The sequence below is a fragment of the Oryza sativa genome, chromosome 4 (genome assembly GCF_034140825.1).
Source record: "Oryza sativa Japonica Group chromosome 4, ASM3414082v1".
In the NCBI taxonomy this organism is placed as follows: Eukaryota; Viridiplantae; Streptophyta; class Magnoliopsida; order Poales; family Poaceae; genus Oryza; species Oryza sativa.
The window spans coordinates 24944370-24956631 of record NC_089038.1 but is presented as its reverse complement, the minus strand read 5'-3'; the positions used below and the strand labels follow the sequence as shown (position 1 = coordinate 24956631).

Below are 12262 nucleotides of genomic sequence, written 5' to 3'. Positions count from 1 at the left end.
GCCGCACCACGGCCACATGCAGTCCGCACTTGCTACGACGGCGTACAACTTCTAGTACTATTTGAGAGATCACCGGCTAGCTTCCGACGATGACTGTGACTGTACGAGTGGACGAGGCAGCCAGCTCAGGCAGGCAGGCAGGCATTGCCATCCAAGCACGGACAGAGATGAAGGGAAGCAAGCAACTGCAACTTGGCCGCGCTTTTGGAGTCTCCATGCATCCCCCCTAGCTAGCCGTGGTCTACCGGCCGCTCCAAGTTGGCGTATAGATTTATGCCCACCTGGTACGGAAGCCTCGCGATAAACAACGCCCAACTGCCCAAGTTGGCGAGCGCGAGAGGGGGACACTGGGACAGACAGGAGGACGACGCCCAGCGCGCCCGCGGCCAACCATCCGACGCCAACGTGCGGCCACCTATATATCCTAGGGAGAATTCTCTATATGCATGCCAAATTAGCCTTGTCCCTTATATGCCACTGAAAATTGGCTTTTTCCCTCTATGCCACTAGTTTGAAATTGTCCACCCTCATATGCCACTGCCGTCACCCCTCCGGCTCATCACTGTTAATAGGATGTTAGAATGACATATTTGCCCTTACTAGTTGCTATAGAACCAGTTATAACAATTAGGTGAAATTTGGCAAGATATTTGCATGACAAAGTAAAGTTGGTTGATATGTATATGTATGTACATTTTAGTGCTAATATAGCTGTTGGATCTGAAAAATGAATTTTTGCATCACCACATACAGTACCATCACATATGAATTTCCAACAAAAGCATGAAAAATCCGATTTTCCACGTACAGTACCAATGTATCATCACATATGAATTTGTAACAAAAGCATGAAAAATCCAATTTTCCACCAAAAGCCACATACAGCTGAAATAACATGGTCATGACATAAATGTTGAAATCAGCACATACAGTGCATCATCTCTCATCACAGATTTGCATACAACCCCAAAATGCATCACTATCATTAAGTGCCACATACAGTACCATCACATATGCATGTCTTGCAGTGCCATAGAAGTGCCATCTCACCACATACAGTACCATCACCATATACATGACTAAAATGCATCAGCACCATAGTACCAAAACGCTAGATTAACTGGAGTACTACATAAGTACCGTGCAACCAGAGATCACAGTACCAAAATATGTGAGCACATGTTAATTAAAAAGGATCCCTAATTAAAATTTAGAGATTTCTTTTTGCTCCTTGTACTCATGGCTGGACTATCAGGAGACACAGGAATGAAGTTGCCTTTTTGTTTGACTTGTGCCAAAGGCGTAGTAGCAGCGCTATCCTTTGTATTCTTCCTAGGAGCTATCTTGGCTTTAGTTTTGGTCTGTCTTAGCCTTGGCCTTAGAGTTCTCTCCAGGCGCTGCTAGTGGCATCAACACACTCAAAGGTTCAGGTTGGTTGGATCCTGTCACTGACCTTGATCTGACATTGACATAAATGGTAAAGGAAAATGTAAGCATATGAGGAAGTCATTATTGCAATGGTAGATGGAACTAATATACCTAACTGACCCTGATGAAGTATTACTGAGGTCCTGTCCTTTTTTCCCGGTTTGACAACTTTTGCTTGGTGGATATGTCATTGTTGCAGACAATATTGCATTTTGAGCAGAAGATGCACTAGGAACATGTACAATGCTAGTTTCAGCATGTGCATTACTAGACTTTTGCCTTTTTTTTGGAGGTCCCCTGCAAACGAGTAGTAGGTTGTATAACAGAATTTACAATGAGGGTAAACATAAAATATATCACATTATTATCAATTAAAAAGGTTACCTTTCAGCTAGCATTGCTTGGTAATCAGCAGGATCACCCTCTCTGCAACTATGCCAATGATGACCATAACCCTTACACAACGGGCACTAATGCTTGCCCTTGTTAACTCCTCCTGGGTTGCCCTTTTCACTACAACCTCTATATCTTGTCCTTTTTGGCCTGCCTGCTACCTTTTTAGAACCGGTGGATGCAAGAAGTCATGGGTAGGATTGGGCCATTGAGATTTGTCAACCAAAGGAGGGATTACTTTTGAATAAGCCATTTGGAACCTACTAACAGAGTAGCACTCATCTACAAAATTCTCAAGTTTGCAGCCTCGGATGGATGTGATAAAAGCTATAGCATGTGTGCATGGTTTGCCTGAAACCTGCCACTCTCTACAGCTACATGTCCTATCTGTAAGATTGACAACAAACCTACCACCAGAACAAAAGAACAAACATGGTATACTTAGGAAGTGCACAAACTTGGCAATTAAGTTGCAATGAACATAAAAAAAAACTAACCTGTGGCCACTTCCTCCCTTGCACTCCACCTCTGCTAATGCATCATCACTTCTTGTAACCTCATGGTTCAAACCCCTGCTCTTTTCATTCAATTCATTCATAATGTGTGGTAGTATATTCCCTTCTAGCTTTTTTGAAATTGATCTTCTCCTGTTCCACTTCACCATTAACTTGTGCCTAATCTTGTCCATGAAATCCACCAAGTGCAATCCTTTATGTGGCCTGATCCAGCTATTGAAACATTCAGCCAAATTATTTGTAACATAATCAACCTTGCATTGCCCAGAGAATTGGCTTCTAGTCCAAAGCCTAACATGGTTTTTCCTTAAATAAGCCATAGCCTCTGGCTTTGCTTCATCCATTTTCTCAATGTGCTTCTGGAAAAAATATGGATTATATGAGTATGCTGCAGGCCAGAGGTTATCATCAAACACCTTTCCATGAAACCTCTTTTTGAAATTATTCACCAAATGTAGCATGCATTCTCTATGTTCTACATCACGAAAAATGTTATGTACTGCAGTATCTACTCCTTTCCCTGCATCTGTACAAATTGTGAGACCTTCTGGATTACCAATAGCATCCCTAAAGTCTTTCCATGAACCATTTGTAGTTTTCATTGGTCTCTGAGTCCATCACTCCAAAGGCTACTGGGTACATCCAGTTATGCCCATCAACAGCACAAGCAGTTGCTAGCTGTCCCTTGAACTTGCCGGTCAAAAAAGTGCTATCTATTGCTACATATGGCCTGCAACCATCTCGAAAACCATCTATGCAAGGTTTTAGTGTAAAGAATAGTCTTCTGAATCTCAACTTATTCAGCACTGTGTGGTGATCAATTACAACAAGGCTTCCAGGGCATTCTCTTTCAATTATTGCCTTGTAACTGTACAATTTGTCAAAACTGTCCTCCCATTTACCATACAACTTTTCAAGAGCCAATTCCTTCCCAGCATATACCCTCTTGTAGTTAATCAGAACTTTGTGAGTTTCAAGGATCCTTCTTTGCAATTCTTTTGCTCCCACGGTTGCATCCTCTAACAACCAATCCTTAACCTTTTCACATATCCAAGCCTTACTTGCAGGTTTAATCTTTTCACTTCTTCTTGCACTTGAACAAGAGTGAGGCACACTATTGGTCTTCACCTGTCAAAACAACAAAGGAACAAAAACATTGTTTCATTAGCAACTGCAAAACTATGAAACCTGTTGAAAAAACAATAGAAATTAAGTTATAACCTGCATTGTAACACCGTCTTGCATAGTTGAGGCATGAATTCTCCACCCACATCCCTCAGCAGCACACTTGGCAATGAACCTCCCTGGGTCAGTCTTAACAATGTTATACTCGAATTCATGTTTAATAGCATGCTGAGCTATTGCCAATCTGAATTGCACAATGTTTTCATACACACTATTTTCTGTCATCGGTGGATCATTACTATCATATGCCACCTCTGGATCTTTAACAGGAATAGCATCTTCGCCCACCCACTCCTCCTCCCCTTCCTCCTCCTCCTCCCCCTCCTCCACCCACTCCTCATCCCCTTCCTCCTCCTCCCCCTCCTCCTCCCCCCCTCCTCTACCTCAACCTCAACCTCATCCCTTTCCTCACTGTCCACCTTAGGCACATCAGTAGGCTCTTTCTCTTGCCCAGCATTAGTGACAGCCACAACAATTTCATCATCTGAATACATATCCTCATCGTCAACACCGACATGTTCATTTTGTTCAAATAAATTTTCCAAGTACATATCAACAACTGGTTGTGTGCTGCTGCTAGGCTGAGATATAGTAGCCTGAGATGGCATTGCAAGAGATGGAGTACATGGCACCTCATGTATATTAACTGCATTAGGTTCTGCCCCACTAACTACCTTTTTAGGTGTTGGCCAATCAGCAAGTGGCAGAACTACAGCTTGCTCATTGTTCTTATGAATTTGAATCAACATAGATATTTCCTTGCTAGTCATATTCTTGTCAAACATTTCTAGCATTGACTGGTCTGAGCATACTTGAGGGTAGTTTCTGTTTACTGGATCAAAATAGTTCATTGTTACAAATTCATTCACCCCCCATGGGTACTTCTCTCTAATGTGATCAATAAAATCCTTGAAGTTTGTTCTGTCGCTATATATCACTTCCTCTGTTCTAAATGTAAAGTTTTCTCTACTTTGGTGCCCATGGAGCCTGATTTTCAACAGATATGCTTTACCAGGATCCATCCTATCCAAAATGCATGCCAAAAAAATAAGTGCATCCTACCATGTATGCAACAAAAATCATTGCCAAACGGGAAGGGGAAAATGGACACATACCCTTCAGGCACCCAAGATTGGGGAGGCGATTTGCTTGCTTGAGCCTTCATCTTTCGCTGTTGTCTTGGTCGCAGCCACCACCTCAAGCCGCAGCAGTAGCCGCCACCGCGGGAGCTGCCGCGGGAGCCGCAGTAGCCGTCCGCGCGGGCGCCACAGCTTTGAGGAGTAGCAGCAGCAGCCGCCGTGGCTGCCGCAGCCACCACCTCAAGCCGCAGTAGCTGCCGCCGCCGCCTCAATCAGCACCAGCCGCCGCCGCCGCTGCCTCAAGCAACAGCAGCAGCCATAGCCGCCGCCTCAGTCTGCACCAGCCGCCGCCGCCACCTCAAGCAGCAGCTGCAGCCGTAGCCGCCGCCACAACCTCAAGCAGCAGAAGCAACCGCCGCCGCCACCTCCTCAAGCAGCAGCAGCCGCCGCCACGGGAACCGCAGCCACCGCCGCCGCCACCACCTCGCGCAGCAGCAGCAGCCGCCACGGGAACCGAAGCCACCGCCGCCACCACCACGTGAGCCCTTGCCGTTGCCCTAGCCACCTCGCCGCCGCCGCCGCCGTCGCCGCCGCCGCCGTCGCCCGTCGATACGATTTGGGGATAGCTAGGGTTTGGCGATAGCTAGCTGCTGCAGTTTGGGGATGGCTGGTGCGGGAGTTCGGTTAGTTTGGGCCATATCCTCAACTTGGGCCAAAGGGCATTTTTGCCATTTATGCAAAAAACTGACAACTAACCCCATCCTATTAACAGTGATGAGCCGGAGGGGTGACGGCAGTGGCATATGAGGGTGGAACAATTTCAAACTAGTGGCATAGAGGGAAAGAGACAATTTTCAGTGGCATAGAAGGGATAAGGCTAATTTGGCATGGCATATAGGGAATTCTCCCTATATCCTACTATTATCTCTCCCGTGTATACATAGCGCGCGCGACGCGGAGCGGAGGTGGGTGTGGGTGCAGTGGCTAGCTGCTGATGCTTTGGTTCGGGGAGACGCATGTTTCTCTCCTCCGTGCGATCACCGGCGCCGCGCGCTAGCTTGAATAATGAACGGATGGTATGTGCTCGTCTCATGAACGGGGTGGACATCTAGCCATTTATCGCATATAAAATAAAAGGGTAATTTGGAACCATACCATTATAATTTTGCAAAGTTTAAGATATGTCATCGGTATCTCAATGACAAGTAGGACCCATATGAGTCGATGACATGTGGGTCAGGATGGCATATATCAAATTTTGTAAAATTATAATAACACGGTTTCAATTTTCCATGGTTAATGAAAATTGAAGATAAAATAGTATGTAATATATGACTCCACAAGTATTCAAGTTCAAATTTGATTTATACAAGTTGTAACGAAAACAACAAATTAAAATCTAATTAGTTTACGTATATTCACAATTAATTTTGTTGTTTTTGTTAAAATTTGTAGATGTCAAATTTGAATTTATATATTTATGAAGTGATATATTTCATATTAATATATCTTGTCTTTTTTTTGAATTTTTTTTCATAGATATTTAGTTGACATGCAATAAATAGGTAAACGTCCACCCGGGTGATTAAAATCCCTCTCTGACGTTACCTAGCTAGCTATAACACTATCTATATACTCTCTCCAACCAAAAGTTTAAGACTTATTTTATTTTCTATTTTTTTCAAATGAATTAGGCATATTTATAGCCTCCAATGCTAAATTAAATTATTGATCGAAATTCAAGTACCTATCTTAATATTTACTGTTGCGTGTCTTTGGTCTTCGTTATATGCAAGCTAAGTGAGCTATTTCTTTTCTTGATTTTGGTGATAGAAAAATAAGTCTTAGATTTTTGGATGGAGGGATTATGACACAGTGGCATCGGCTTGCATAATTGCAGTCGCATAGGTTGGCCCTGTCCAACTAGGTCACAGGGTTAGCGTTCATCGTCGTAGGTCGGAGATGGATTAGAAAACGATATAAGTAGCCGGTAAGAATGATTCCTAGTAGCATGCACTCTGCGTGCATCATAGAAATTCCATGCATGTGAGGGGGTGTTTAGATCAGGGGTGTAAAGTTTTGGCATGTCGCATCGGGTATTATATAGAGTGTCGTATGAGGGTGTTCGGACACTAATAAAAAACTAATTACAGAATTCGTCAGTAAACCGCGAGACGAATTTATTAAGCCTAATTAATCCGTTATTAGCAAATGTTTACTGCAGCATCACATTGTCAAATCATGAAGCAATTAGGCTTAAAAGATTCGTCTTGCAAATTAGTCACAATTTGTGCAATTAATTATTTTTTAGCCTATATTTAATACATCATGCAGGTGTTCAAATGTTTGATGTGACAGGATGAAAAATTTTGAGGTGGGATCTAAACAGGACCTGAGACGCATATATAGTCTTTTTGGTGAGTTTAAAGTAAGATTTTTTTCACATAAAACGAGAGAAAGTTTATTAGTATATAATTAATTAAAATTTAATAATTACAAACTTTAAAAATAATTTGTTTGATTTTAGTGAAACATTTTCTATATAGAATGTTTTTGAAAAAATCATATCAGCAGTTTGAAATGTGTGCTAATGAAAAATGCACTGGTGGAGAAACCATCATTGATCGGTCGACCCAAATCTACAATAGTCCCAGTTTCATTAAAAACCGGGACTAAAAACGATTTTTAGTCCCGGTTTATAAGAACAACAGGACTAGATGATTTTTAGTCCCGGTTGGTTCCATGTCAGACCGTGTCAGGCGCCTAGGATCTTTAGTCCTGGTTTGTAACACCAACCGGGACTAAAGATCTAACTTTAGTCCCGATTGGTGTTACTAACCGGGAATAAAAATCAACACGTACTATATAATCCCTATTACTTATCCTCTTCTCTCGTTCACGCAACAAACTCTGTCTCTTTCTTTCTTTCTTCCTCTCTAACTCCTGCCTTATCTCTTTCTTCCTTCCTCTCTTTTTTTTTTGATCGAACGAGTGTTAACAGTGAAATTTGGTAAGCCCGGAGTAGTCATCGGCTTAGAGTCAGCATCGGCTTGGAAGTCCTGAGATTAGCCGATGAGAGTTGTCAAGTCGTCAGTTGTCGGATTCTTGCTATATTCGGTTAAGGAAATTGATCTACTAAAGGAAGCTTATCCAGAAGAGACCGAGTTCAAAGAGAATGCGGCATGGTAAGTTATCTATTAATTAGGAATAGTTTGTTAGTTTCCTTTTATCTCTAGGAAAGTGTGTTTAGTGTCTTATAAGGACTTTATCTTTTTCTTTTATCTTTAGAAAAGTTTCTTTCTTGTCCGACAAGGACTTGTATCAACCCATGGGTATAAATATGTACACCCGGGGTCTATGTAATCTATCTCCACGATCAATACAACTCAGCGCATCGCCACCATCTTTCCCGAGGTTTTTACTTATCTTCCGGCGGGATTTGGGCACCTGACGCGGGGCTGCATTGGTTCAGTTCGATCTCCGGCGAAAGGGTAAGTCCTACGTTCTGTCGGGCCCTGGTGAATCTGTCATCTACGTCGGCATCGTTCAAGGCTGCATCGCTTCGATCTCTTGGATCGCTCTGGTTTGGTTGATTGATTTGCCTACCTGATATCTCAAGTCTATCTCTAATTCCATTGTGTTTAGAGACGCATCGGTTTAGTTGGGACTGTCTCGGTTAGGTCCGATCTTCTGTCTTAGCCGATATATCTCTACAATTACAATGCTGTTCTAAATAGATTTGTTATATCCATCACATTAGACAGATCTATCGGCTCATCGAGTATTAGATTATCATATACAATCTCGTGCTGCATCGGTTAGGTTCGACCTACTAGATTGTGTTGATAATATAAGTCTTGCTAAGCTAATAGGTTCATGCTAATATTTTATCGGGGTGCTAGCCGATAAGTTATCGGGACGTTGCATCGGCTTATAAGGATTACATATATATACAAGTTGGATTTAGCCGATGACAACAAAGGTTTCACTGTTTAATCTAATCTTGTGGATTTCATGACATTGGACCTCCAGCCGATGTGTGCTTTAACCTTCGGATCAGTGCTTATTCTATCATATCAATGCTAGCCGATTGGTTTATACTGGATTATATTGTTATTTTATTACATCATCAACAACCGATTGCCATTATACCATTATCTACATTGGACATATAGCCGAGTTCTTACACCCTATCGGCATCGGCTATTATCGGCATCGGCTAGAATCACTACATCGGCTTGTCAGCTGATCGGCTGTTTTGATCTACTATTTGCATATCCTGTCAGTTGCAGAATCAAACCGACTGGCACGCCCGCATCTCATCAAGATTTGGACATGCACAAGATTTGGACCGGCACGGCGGGCCGTGGGGCGGGGCGGCGGCCTGTGCGACGGCCGGCGTGGCGGCGCGGTGGGGCGGCGGCCGGCATGGCGGCGTGTAGCGCCCGTTCCGTCGTGGCGCCTAGCGGGAAAATTATCTCTTAAAAACCCTAATTGCGAAATTTGTTTCTTTGCTTGTTGTCTAGTGTCCGTGCCATCTTAAGATCTCAATCCCCGATCTATCGTCGAGTCCAATCCCGAATCCAATCCTTCCAAATCAAATTCCTCCGCAAAAGTCTATTTTGCCTCCCCCGGGGGTCGATGGGCCGATTTCCTCCCGGCCCATCTCCCCCTCTCCCCCGGCCCTCTCCCCTCCCCGGCGCGCTCCGCTCCCCCCCCCCCCCGCTCACCGCGCGCGCGTGCGCGAAGAGCCGCGCCGAGTGCTCCTCCTCCTCCGCTCCGCCCGCGCGCGTGCGCGTGAGCCGCCGCGCCGAGCGCCCCCTTCCCCTCTCCTCGCTCTGCCGCGCCTGCGTAAGCCGCCCGCGCCGAGCCAAGTCCTCCCTCTCCGCTCCCTCGCTGCCACTTCCCGCGCGCCGTGTTCGCGTGCGCACGCCCGCGCGGACACCGCCCGTTGCAAGCCGCGCGCGCGTGCCGAGTGGCCGACCGCCCGGTCGCCGCCGCCGTCATCGCCGTCGTCACCGCTCGGCCCCCGCCACTCCGCGCGCAAGCCGCCAAGGGACGGAGGCAGCGCCCCTCCTCCCTCTGTCGCGTCGCCCCCGCTCCCCTCCTCCTTTTTCCCGAATCGGCAAAAGGGCAAGCCCCTTTCTCCCCCTCCTTTTTCCCCTTTTCCCCCGCCGGCGTCATCCTCCCTGTCGCCGCTTTGGCCGCGACCGCCGAGCGCAGCTCGCGCCTTGACCGCCCTAAGTCGGTTCCCAAACCGACATTGCCGCCCCCTTTAAACCCCAGCTCCTTCCCCTCCAATCTCCCTCGTTTTCGCCTCCTCGCCATAGCTGCCGCCCCCGTGCTCTGTTCGCCGTCGCCGTTCGTTGTTGCGCGTGTCGAAGGAGTCGGCACGAGCAAGGACGCGGAAGGGGACTTCGGCCGCGCCCTCTCCTTCCTCTTCCCCGGCCCGAGGCCGGAGAGATTACTCCCGCGCCGTCGGCCTCTCGTCACAGCGCCCCTCCTCATCTCGGTGATGCCTCCCTCCGTTCTTCCTCCTCGCTCCATCTCCCCCCCTAGCTTTCGGTAGTAGCTCGAGTAGACTCCCCGTAGTTAGCCGGCGCCGCCCCGACCGTTGTCGTCGCTCGCCGCGTGCTCGCCGCTCGAGCTCCGTAGCACCCACACGTCGCCAGCCTCGCTCGGCGTAGCTCCGTCCAATCCGACGCTAGCATCGAGTTCCCGAAACCGCGTAGATGCTCTCACCGCCGGGAATCGACCCCTCGTGGCCTCGCCGCCGTTTCCCTCTTCCCTCCCCGCCGGTTGTCGCCGCCGCGATTCACCGCCGTCAAGCTTCCTCTGGCAAATCCGAGCCGTTGGCTCGTCTCCCCTCATCACGAGCAACCGCCCGATGTGCTCGCTTTTGTCCGTATCGCCGTGGTTCGCTCCGCCGCTCGCCGCCGCCGCCCGCCGTCCATTCGCGGCCGGGTCGTCGTCTACCTCCCGCCGGCCCGCGTGGCAGCCACGTAGGCGCCACGTCGGCGCCAGCTCAGCCTAGACCGGGTCGAGCCGACCCCGGTCAGTCCCTCCCCATGCGCGCGTTCCACCGCGAGCCGTGAGGCTGCGCGTGGGCCCGCCGCATCCGCGTCCACCGCGAACCGCGCGCGTGCACCGCGTCCCTCCCCCACCCGCGCGCATGAGCCGCGTACTCCCTCCGCACGGTGAGCCGAGCCGCTGACAAGCGGGTCCCACCCGGGACCGCGCATGGTGAGCCCGGTCCACCGGCTCTCTCTCTCCTCCCTCCCGCGCGCGCGCGTCTTGGGCCGCTCTGGGCCGCCTTCTTGGGCCAGCCGGCCCGTTAAGCTCGGCCGAGCCGCCCTTTCTCTCGGGCCGCGCCCTAGCCGCCCGAGGGAAGTCTATATTCCCTCCCTCTCCCCTTTTCTTTTCTTTTTCTTTTCCAAAAAAAAGGATTTAATTAAATCCTTTTCCTTTAGACCAAAAATCCAATAATCTTAGAAATTCAATATCTTCCCAACCGTAAATCCGTTTGACTCCGTTCAAATTCCAAAATTTCTCAAATCTCGAGATCTATCTAATGGCACGCTTAGAGGTCATTAATAGGGCTTTATTTTCGCCATTTGTTGAGTTGTCCCGTTTTGCGTATAGTTTCCGAGCCCGAAGACCCGCAGTGCGAGGATTTCGAGGATCAAGCTCCAGATCTCGAGCAAGGCAAGCCACCTTTGAACATCTTGAGCCTATATTTGAAATCTAATTATATTGCTTGCAAAATATTATGCATTGATAGGATTGCACTTAATCTGTTGTTCCGTCTGCAAGGCAGATTGGCAGACCTACCTAACTTGTTGCATTTGATCCTTCCATTGTTAATTGCTATACCATGTCCCCTTGTAACCATCCAGTTGCGCCTCGATATTCGTGCACCCTGTGCCAGTATCGACGGTCGCCTTCAAACTTAAAATCTGAGTAATAACTTGGGTAAAACTGGAGTTTTACAAAAGACTTGGAAAACCCGACACCTGGGTCGGCGCTTGCGAACTAAATGAATTTCCAAAACCGCGGACCGGGAAACGTACCGGGTGTACGGTTTCCCGCTCTCGCACTTAAGGACCGATTCCTTGGAATTTCATCCAAACATAAGACAAGTATGACCACATGGGTGGAATGGGACACCCCTGGCTGAGTAACTAGCTTATCAGGGGAGCCTTGATGCCGAGAGACATGTGGATTCGCCGGGGTGGTGTCGGGGAGGACCCCTGGGCTTCCTAGCACAGTATGGTCTGGGACCTAACCTGTTGTTGGTCTGGGACCCCTCTCGTCGGCATATGGTAAACCTGTGTCGGCTTTGGAAATGCCTTGTCATGAAAGCTTGGAGGTCTCCCGACGTGGCTGATCCCCACGGGCTGGGTGATCCGGGTTAGTAATGTCGTGTGGGTAAAGTGTACCCCCTCTGCAGAGGTTAACAAACTGTTCGAACAGCCGTGCCCACGGTCATGGGCGGATGTGAGGTGATTCCTAGCGTAGTTTTGTTTGACTACTGCTTGTGAAATTGCTGTGTGAAAAGGGGTTCGGTGTTTGAAAAATCTGCAGCTGATGGGATGAGCTAGGCCCGGGTGGCCGTTTGAAAAGTTGTTGGCCCGGGTGGCCGTTGAAAAAGCTGTTGGCCGG

General features: G+C 47.7%; 1 long non-coding RNA gene across 2 annotated transcripts; it reads right to left on the bottom strand.

Annotated features, from left to right (window-relative positions):
* Nucleotides 1–886: 886 nt before the first annotated feature.
* Nucleotides 887–5269, bottom strand: LOC4336234 (uncharacterized). 2 transcript variants are annotated; one of them, XR_010740693.1, is made up of 6 exons: nt 4637–5269; nt 3558–3640; nt 2319–3464; nt 1813–2228; nt 1540–1725; nt 887–1459 (listed from the first exon to the last, which is right to left on the bottom strand). It is a non-coding gene; the product is annotated as an uncharacterized lncRNA (long non-coding RNA). The 2 variants fall into 2 exon arrangements; XR_010740694.1 differs by having other exon boundaries at nt 1549–1725.
* Between the last annotated feature and the right edge of the window lie 6993 nt (nt 5270–12262).